The sequence below is a fragment of the Haliotis cracherodii genome, unplaced genomic scaffold (genome assembly GCF_022045235.1).
Source record: "Haliotis cracherodii isolate W230 unplaced genomic scaffold, xgHalCrac1.p SCAF_6, whole genome shotgun sequence".
Classification (NCBI taxonomy): Eukaryota; Metazoa; Mollusca; class Gastropoda; order Lepetellida; family Haliotidae; genus Haliotis; species Haliotis cracherodii.
In genome coordinates, this window is record NW_027266319.1 from 27,985,767 (window position 1) to 27,994,751 (window position 8,985).

Below are 8,985 nucleotides of genomic sequence, written 5' to 3' on the forward strand. Positions count from 1 at the left end.
TGTATAGATCACATTGATCCCTTATCAGCAGTGTTCGAGGAAGACTTTCCTTTGATATTGTGCTAACTGGCTTTTTTCCCCCGTATTAAACTTTTCTTGGCTATAGAGGAAACAACTTCCCGAATAGACCATAGAGACCAAGGTCAACTTAGACAAGGCATCCAGCTATATTAGATTACTGTATTGCTACAAACGTAAATGCTAAGTAAACTCATTTGAATTTCCTTAAGAATAAGAAAGAAAAACACTTAAATAAAAATAATAATATACCTATTCAGACGTGGGTATAAATTATATTATTGTTACCATTATTATTATCACTACTATTAAATTTAACGTCGCATCGGCATTATCTCAGCCATATGGCGACTACTACTAGTACTACTACTAGTACTACTACTACTAATGATGATGATGATGATGTTGATGTTGATTTTGATGTTATTGGTGTTGTTATTAGTATTAGGATTAGTAAAAGTATTAGTATTAGTTTTAATATTAACATCAACAATATTATTATTATTATTATTATTATTGGGCGATGAGGGTAGTATAAGTGTTTAAAGCGTTCGCTCGTCACGTCAAATACCCGGATTCGATTCCCCACATTGGTACAATGTGTGAAGCTCATTTCTGGGGGTCCCCCGGATGATATTGTTGAAATATTGCTAAAAGCTGTGTGAAACCAAACTCACTGAATTGATTTACATATTTATAACTAGAACTTCCTTGTGGAAGTCATGGCCCTGTAATTATGATATCTAATAGCTGCTGGTTGTTTTTGTGTTGTTGATAGGGCCTTCAAGACAGAAGCGCCTTTCCGAAACGAAAACGAAACCCTTGCAACGAGTTTTGAAGAAGCGCGGATTCTAAAATGGCGCGATGAGAAACTTGGTTTTCATACTTACTTATGATTGCACACACCGACAGAGAGTTACTGAATACATATACTTTTTATGTGATTTCTTGTATAGTTACAGTTATGCATGTGTGATTTCAAGCAGGTGTAATTCAAGCAATGAAAGTCCCTATGTGGTATACTTAGGGTCTCACCCTATTTGTCCGATACTCTAGGCCCGTGAAGATCCGGGGTAGAATAAGTCTTCAGCAACCCATGCTTGCCGTAAAAGGTGACTATGCTTGTCGTAAGAAGTGACTAACAGGATTGGGTGGTCAGGCTCGCTGACTTGGTTGATGCATGTCATCGTATCCCAATTGCGTGGATCGATGCTCATGTTGTCAATCACTGGATTGTCTGGTCCAGACTCGATTATTTACAGACCGCCCTCATATAGCTGGAACTTTGCTGAGTGCGGCGTTAAACAATAAACAAACAAACACCAGAAACTCTAAAATCACGAAGTCCACGGCTGGGTTCTCAAAACAGAAGGTTGTCTATTTATGTGACTATTAAAGCCTATGAGACACAATGTAAGTATTCATTTAGGTATTACAAGTGTCTGACAAATAGGGTATGATCGGGACTAATCCGTTTTATCACATTGGTAACGTTGGACGTGGGAGAACTCAACCGTGGCTTTTGTGATTTTAAGCTATCTAAGAAATGGGATGAGACCAACTAAAGGGGGGCGGTGGCGAAGCCGAGTGGTTTAAGCGTTCGCTCGTCACGACGAAGGCCCGGGTTCGATTCCTACATGGGTACAATGTGTGAAGCCCCCCGGGTTCGATTCCCACATGGGTACAATGTGTGAAGCCCCCCGGGTTCGATTCCCACATGGGTACAATGTGTGAAGCCCCCCGGGTTCGATTCCCACATGGGTACAATGTGTGAAGCCCCCCGCCGTGATATCGCTGGACTATAGCTAAAGGCGGCGTAAAACTAAACTGGCTTTGTTTTCCCATGGATTTCATTTCACTGTAATCTTAGCAATTACAGTAAAGTAAAATCATTGTTACAAACTGAAAAAATATTTAACTTGTTTAAACGATAAAAGTTTAATCAGAGCTTATTGTAAACTTAGGATTTCTTTGCACAATTTTAATGTAAATTTATGTCGCAGGTCCAAAGACGGTGATGTTGTACAAACTGTTCATCCGGAGAAGTAGAGGATGAATACCATGTCTTACTTATATGTGAAACGTATTCCCATTTAATGTATAAATTTCTCCCGATGTTGCTAGTTATTGTTAAAGACCGTCAGTTAATGATAAATCTGCTAAAATCTGAAAATCATGATAAGATCCATGCTGTTTCTGTATTTATAAAACATGTCTTTATAATGAGGATTGTGTAACTTGATTTAAAATCTAATCATGTACATCGACAAATGTTAATATCCAATCTACATTGTCCTACATGTATAGGCCTTGCTGCCTAAATTACTGAATAAACTGTCATGTCTTCTCTTTAAGGGATGTTCAGGGAGACCAGTGGTTACGGTTTCACCCATCAAGCCGTGGAGCCGAGTTCGATTCCCCACGGAGACATTATGTATCCATTCTAAGTGCTGTATTGGTGGATAATTCCAAAATGTAACATTTAACATCATCTGATAATAGTAATTGTAATCTTTGGAAGTATATATGGTGTACAGTCGAGCTAGGGGCACGGGTGGCCCAGTCGTCTCAGGCGCTGCAATTCGCTGTGCAGAGTTGCGTCCCTTGGGCACGCCAGAAACCTATGATTGTGGGTTCAAATCCCGGTTTATGTTTCTGGGTTTGTCAGCACCATACCCATTCTCGTGGGTTTCACCGAAGTGATAAACATCTGAGACCTGCATCAATTGGGGCTTTCCTCCCACATTAAGCTGACACGCCGCGACATAATTGGAATACTGTTAAAAGCGGCGTTAAACCTCATTCACTCACTCACAGTCGAGCGAATCTCGTTAAGTAGAATCCCGATAACCAAAAGACCCAGATACATGTAAGTAGAAACAACTATTGGAAGTCCCTACTCCCGACCACATCCTTCTTAAAGAGGAAGAATTTATGGAGGTCAGCTTCTTTATTATGTGTTTCTACGTGTATCACTTCCAAATGCCATTAAACAACGTACATCCTTCTTTATCTATGATCATTTGAAACTACAACTGTCAAAGTAGAAAACCACCTGACTGAAACACTACCTCGTCCATCTGAGTTACCGTATTCGACGTAATAAGCGCCCAGGGCGCTCTCAAAATTAGAAATAGGGGGCTCTTATTAGAATATAATTTAGGTGAAAGAGTCGAAAGATCGTAAATCATACAGCCTGAAATGATACAAAGTCTGTGCGTATTATACACGAGAGATATATTTTTCCAGAATTTAATTGCCCGTAATTAAGGGTGCATATCACACGAGTGCGTATTATACACGAATAAATGTACACGAATTGTGTACATTGATCAGTCGGAAGGATTGTTCACTAGCCAATATATTGGAAAATATCGCCGTGGGCGTTTATTAGAGCAGGGCGCTTATTACGTCGAATACGGTATTTATATTTATGCAAATTAATAGTTACACTAGAAGGAGTGAGTGAGTGAGTTGAGTTTAACGCCGCTTTTAACAGTATTCCAGTTATATCGCGGCGTGTCAGCTTAATGTTGGAGGAAAGCCCCAAGTGATGCAGGTCTCAGACGTTTACCACTTCGGTGAAACCCACGAGCACGGGTATGCTGCTGACAAACCTAGAAACATAATCGGGGCGAACCGGGATTCGAACCCACAATCATAGGTTTCTGGCGTGCCCAAGTGACGCAACTCTGCATAGCGAATTGCGGCGCCTTGGACGACTGGGCCACCCGTGCCCCCTAGAAGGAAGGAGTTTATGCTACCGCTCACATATTGTATTTGGGTAGAGTACGTGAAGATATTGATATGTATATGTGTGGTATATATATATGTTGGGTGTGTGTGAGTTATGTTAAATTATTTTGAAATAATGTATGTTCACGTTGGTATATTATATCTAAACTTTCTGGCAAAAGAAAGTATACACGCATGTTTGATGGTGGCTAAAAAGAAACAAACAAGAAATGCTTATTCGATGATAATGTAATTGATACGGGTATTATATTTGTTTTTGGACCTAAAGTTTGCATTGTTTTCCAGACTGATGTCAACCTACTATTGTTTTGATAGCGTTTGTTATATTTTGTTCAAATCCAAATTTCAAGCGTATGCTTTCTTTTTCCTTGCAGCTTTCAACAAAAAGTCGATTGGACTTTGAATGCAGTTAAACTACGGTTATAACGAACTCAAAAGGATCACTGATTTTAGTATATAACAGCATATGTACAGAAAATGGCCGGGACCAAAAATATGTTAGTTTTATCCGTCAGTTCGTTATAAGCGTGTTCGTTATAAACGTAGTTTATTGTATTTTCGGTGTCGTATCTATGGCGCTACAGTTCACTGTGTAGAGTGGCCTCTTTCAGGCGTCCAAGAAACTTATGGTCCTGGTTTCGAAATCCCCCCCCCCCCCCCCCCCCCCCCCCAAATGTTTAGAAAAGTGAGGAAGAAAGGGATTGTACGAACGCTTCTCTAAATATCTGGGAAAACCTGGTGATGGAAATGGATACACTCGTCCAAACGTGGAACTTGCAAATAAAATATAATATAACAATGGGGAAGTTCAGACATTAAAGGCCGAAGGCCCGAGGTTTTTTTTTAGCTGATAAAATTGAAAAGCATGCAGAAATGTCAACCTATACAAGATCAACGCATACAGTGAAAGCTATAAGTGTACCTTGACTCAAACGCTAAGCTGTCACCAGGTTTCCCCAGATATTTAGAGAAGCGCCCGTACAATCCCTTTCTTCCTCACATTACCCTCGCGTAACCTTGATTCGTGGATATAAGGAAAGTTCACCCAAATTCGTGGTTCAAATGTCCGATTTTGTTTTGTATACTCACTGATCATTTAATTCATCTATTAAACTATAAGAAAATGACGAATATTCCACTCGTGACTGAAAAGTTTGTTTACCGAAGCCATTTGCATTCGTCGGCTATTCATGTGCACAAAAAATGGGACGTCACCTTGATTCGTGGATTACGTAGTAGATTATTGTATCGCTATGTACGAAAGCCCAGTACCGTTACTGTGTAATATTTTTTTTATGAATTCGTATCTATACCTACCAGCATTTCCGTGTCGGCTGATAACAGTTGAAGAGCATAGTTGTTTAACACACAACTCCAAAACGAATCTTGTCAATAAAGTTATGTACACTATTTACAGGTAAGTTTGTGTCCTCTTTCAGTCCTACTCTTCCGATGGTTTGCATGGCAGACCATGGCAAGGGCAATAAAACGTGTCATGCGTCCGAAGAACGCGCACTGGACAACAATACTGCAAGTGCACCCAGTGGTTACAGTCATGATACATGCACTGCCCCCATTGTACGAACAACAGTGATGTGCATTGGGCCAGTTCAGCGGGCTGAAAGTGATGACACACGCAACATGTTTAGTCATCGGATATTGGCGAATCCTCACTGTCACTGCTGTATAGTAGATTAATCGCACCGGATGGTCCCGCTGCTGGCTCGGTGGTGCTTTTATGTTTCTTTTGAGATTGTTTAGCTGATGTATGTGACTTTGCTGGTCGTTTCTTGGTTGGTACTGGCTGTTTAGAAGTTGAACTTTTAACATAGTTTTTAACTTGAATTTCTATCTCTGGTTCAGTTATGGCTTTGCCGCTAACGATCTTGTGGATAGATTTACGTGGTTTTCTTTGCTTCTTCTGAATGACGGGAAGCTGGTCCACAAAGAATTGGTTTTGGTCAAAGTTAGTGACGAGATTTTCCTTCTCAACGTTAGGGTTGGAACGTGGGGTGTGTGAGCCAACAATTTTCGGTGCGACATGGGACTGGTTGATTCCTTTCTCCTCTACGTTATAAATTGCTTCTGGTCTTGATTGGAAACCGTATTTGTCCATAATCATGGCAAGTTCATCAAAATATTTGTTGATGCATTCCTCTGAAATTGCTTTGGCACGAAGTTCCGTGAGAGACTTGGCACTTCTAACTTTCAACTCCGGCCATCGCTCCAACAGACCATACAACCACTTGACAGATAATGGATGGGACAGGTCACGTTTTCCTAACTGACAAGCACAGTTAGACCCTAATTGGATAACCTCTTTCCTGGTATATCCGTATCCGATGGATGCCATGTATGTTACATGGTCAACAAGTCTAATTTCCTGCTCCGCAAAAAAAAATGGAGTTGCACCTGACTTGACAGTGTCAACATTGATCTTGCCTTTTATCCTGTCTCTCAGTGTTTGCTCGGGTACAGAGAAGTTTAATGCCGCTCTATGAACTGCAACTTTATTGTTTTTGACTTCCAAGTAAACATTAGTCAAAGCTGTAGGCGAATAACTTTTGTATCCCTGTCGCGAAGGCGTCGGTGAACCCTATGAAAATGAAAAAAAAACAATACGAGATGGCCCGAAAATGTTTCCATAGATTTATAATTTTAACAGACGGCTGCACCTCAAGTCACGTGACTTATGTTTATTGACATCTAGACAAGCAGACGACGAGATATGAGCAGGGTGGTGCTTACGGTATATATTTTATTTGCTGTTTTGTAAATATGAAATTTGGTATTAGTGATCTAGGGCTATTTATCTCAGTGTTAGACATTTGTTTTTTCTGTACTTACGTGTAATGCAGCGATTCGGAACATTTTTGTCAGCAAGGCGTGGCAGTGTGTGTTCATCAAAAGTACCGCTGTGTGACGTCATACGAGACTTAATTAACGAGATATCACGATAATTACCGCGATCCACGAATCAAGTACTCCACAAGACTCATATTTTTTTATACAGAACCTTTTCTGCTCTGCTGTTTTCATGGAATCAGGAAAAATAGACTTGGTTTAGTTTCATCTCGACTTAACTGGGCTTATAGTAAAAAATATTTTGAAAATATTTATAAATTCCATTGTCATGGCGCAGGACAACACAAGCGTGGGCGCCACCAAGAGGACTGTAGACATCACTTCCCTACACCACTTTAGTAGCCCTCTTCGGCTGTCTTGAACCTTAATTTACGTCATAAACTAACACACTCCATCACAAAGGAGTTTCCTTATTAAATATTCCCAATTTACATAATACATACAAAACTAGAATGCAGCTGGTTCTGTATCAAATGTTTGTTTGTTTGTTTGGTTGTTGTTGTTTTTGTTAAACACACACTCAGCAATATTCCAGTTATATGACGGCAGTCTGTAAAAAATCGAGTCTGAACTATAGCTGAGTCTGAGCTATATGACGATGGCCTCTGTATAATCGAGTCTGGACCAGACAATCCAGTGATTGACATCATGAGCATCGATCAACGCAATTGGGAGCGATAACATGCATCAACCAAGTCAGCGAGCCTGACCACCCGATCCCGTTAGTCGCCTCTAACGACAAGCATAGTCGCCTTTTACGGCAAGTATGGGTTGCTGAGTGAGTGAATGAGTTGGGTTTAACGCCGCTTTTAACATTATTCCAGTTATATCGCGGCGTGTCATGTGGGAGGAAAGTCCGAAGTGATGCAGGTCTCAGATGTTTACAACTTCGGTGAAACCCACGAGCAGGGGTATGATGCTGACAAACCTAAAAACATAAACTGGGATTCGAACCCACAATTATAGGTTTCTGGCGTGCCCAAGGGACGCAACTCTGCACAGCGGAAAAAAGACGTACAGATAAAACATTTAGCACATTGCGAATAAACGTATATGAAATAAGTGATATAATAAAGTCTCTTCCTTTGAATAAAGCTTCGGGCCCAGATGGCATAAGTCATAAAATTCTGAAACATACTGTAGCATCTTTAAGTGAAGTCTTATGTCTATTATTCAATATCTCATTGAGAACACGTACATATCCAATCCAACGGAAATTAGCTCATGTTATGCCACTATTCAAAAAAAGTGACCCAACACTATCCTCAAATTATAGACCAATATCTTTGATAAGCTGTATCGGGAAAGTATTCGAACGAGTTGTGTTCAAGCACTTGCACAATTATTTTCATGAGAAATCGTTGATATACAAATACCAATAAGGATTCTAAGATGGTCACTCGACCGTCCACCAACTGGTGGAATTATATAATCAAGTGTGTAAAGCAGTTGATAACAAAGAGTTCTATTGTATGGTATTCTGCGATATTTCTAAAGCATTAGATAGAGTAAGCCATGTATGGCACAGTGGGCTTATATATAAATTGTCATGTTATGGTATTACGATGAATTACTAGAGTGGCTGGCTGATAACGTAGCAGCTCGCAAACAATCTGTATTTTTAAATGGAACATTGTCTGACACTGAACAGTTAAAAGCTGGTGTGCCACAGGGGTCGGTACTAGGCCCTTTCTTGTTCCTTGTGTACAGCAATGATATTACTGACAGATTAAACTGTGCAACAAGATTATTTGCCGATGACACATCCCTGGGGATATCATCTAATAACATTGAACATATAGAAACTACTATGAATAGCAATTTAAACAAAATTAATGAATGGGCTCAAGACTGGTTATTTCTATATAATCCGAGCAAAACAAAATCAATTCTCGTCTCCACAATAAAGCCGCAGAGAACTTTGAAATTATTTTTGGATGATCAAAACATTGAAAATGTTAAAACACACAAACACCTGGGTGTTATATTGTGGTCATCAGGCAATTGGTCGAGTCATATTGATTCAATTATTAAAACAACATCAAAGATGATTCATTCAATGAGAAAGCTTAAGTATATGCTCAGTCGTAGTGTGTTGAATAAGATTTATGTTATGTTTATAAGACCACATGTTGAATATGCATGTGAAGTTTGGGACGGTTGTGCCAAGGAGCAGAGTGACAGATTAGAAAAACTCCAACTGGAAGCAGCAAGAATTGTTACTGGTTTATCAACCTATATTTATATTTCGAAACTTCCTGGGAGCCCCTATCAGAACGCAGGAGAAAACGTAAATTGTGTTTATTCTATAAAATGTATAACTATATGACACCTTCATACCTTAAA

The 8,985-nt window shown here is 39.7% G+C and overlaps 1 pseudogene; it reads right to left on the reverse strand.

Annotated features, from left to right (window-relative positions):
- Positions 1-5,131: 5,131 nt before the first annotated feature.
- On the reverse strand, positions 5,132-6,678 carry LOC139446346 (uncharacterized; annotated as a pseudogene).
- Positions 6,679-8,985: the final 2,307 nt, after the last annotated feature.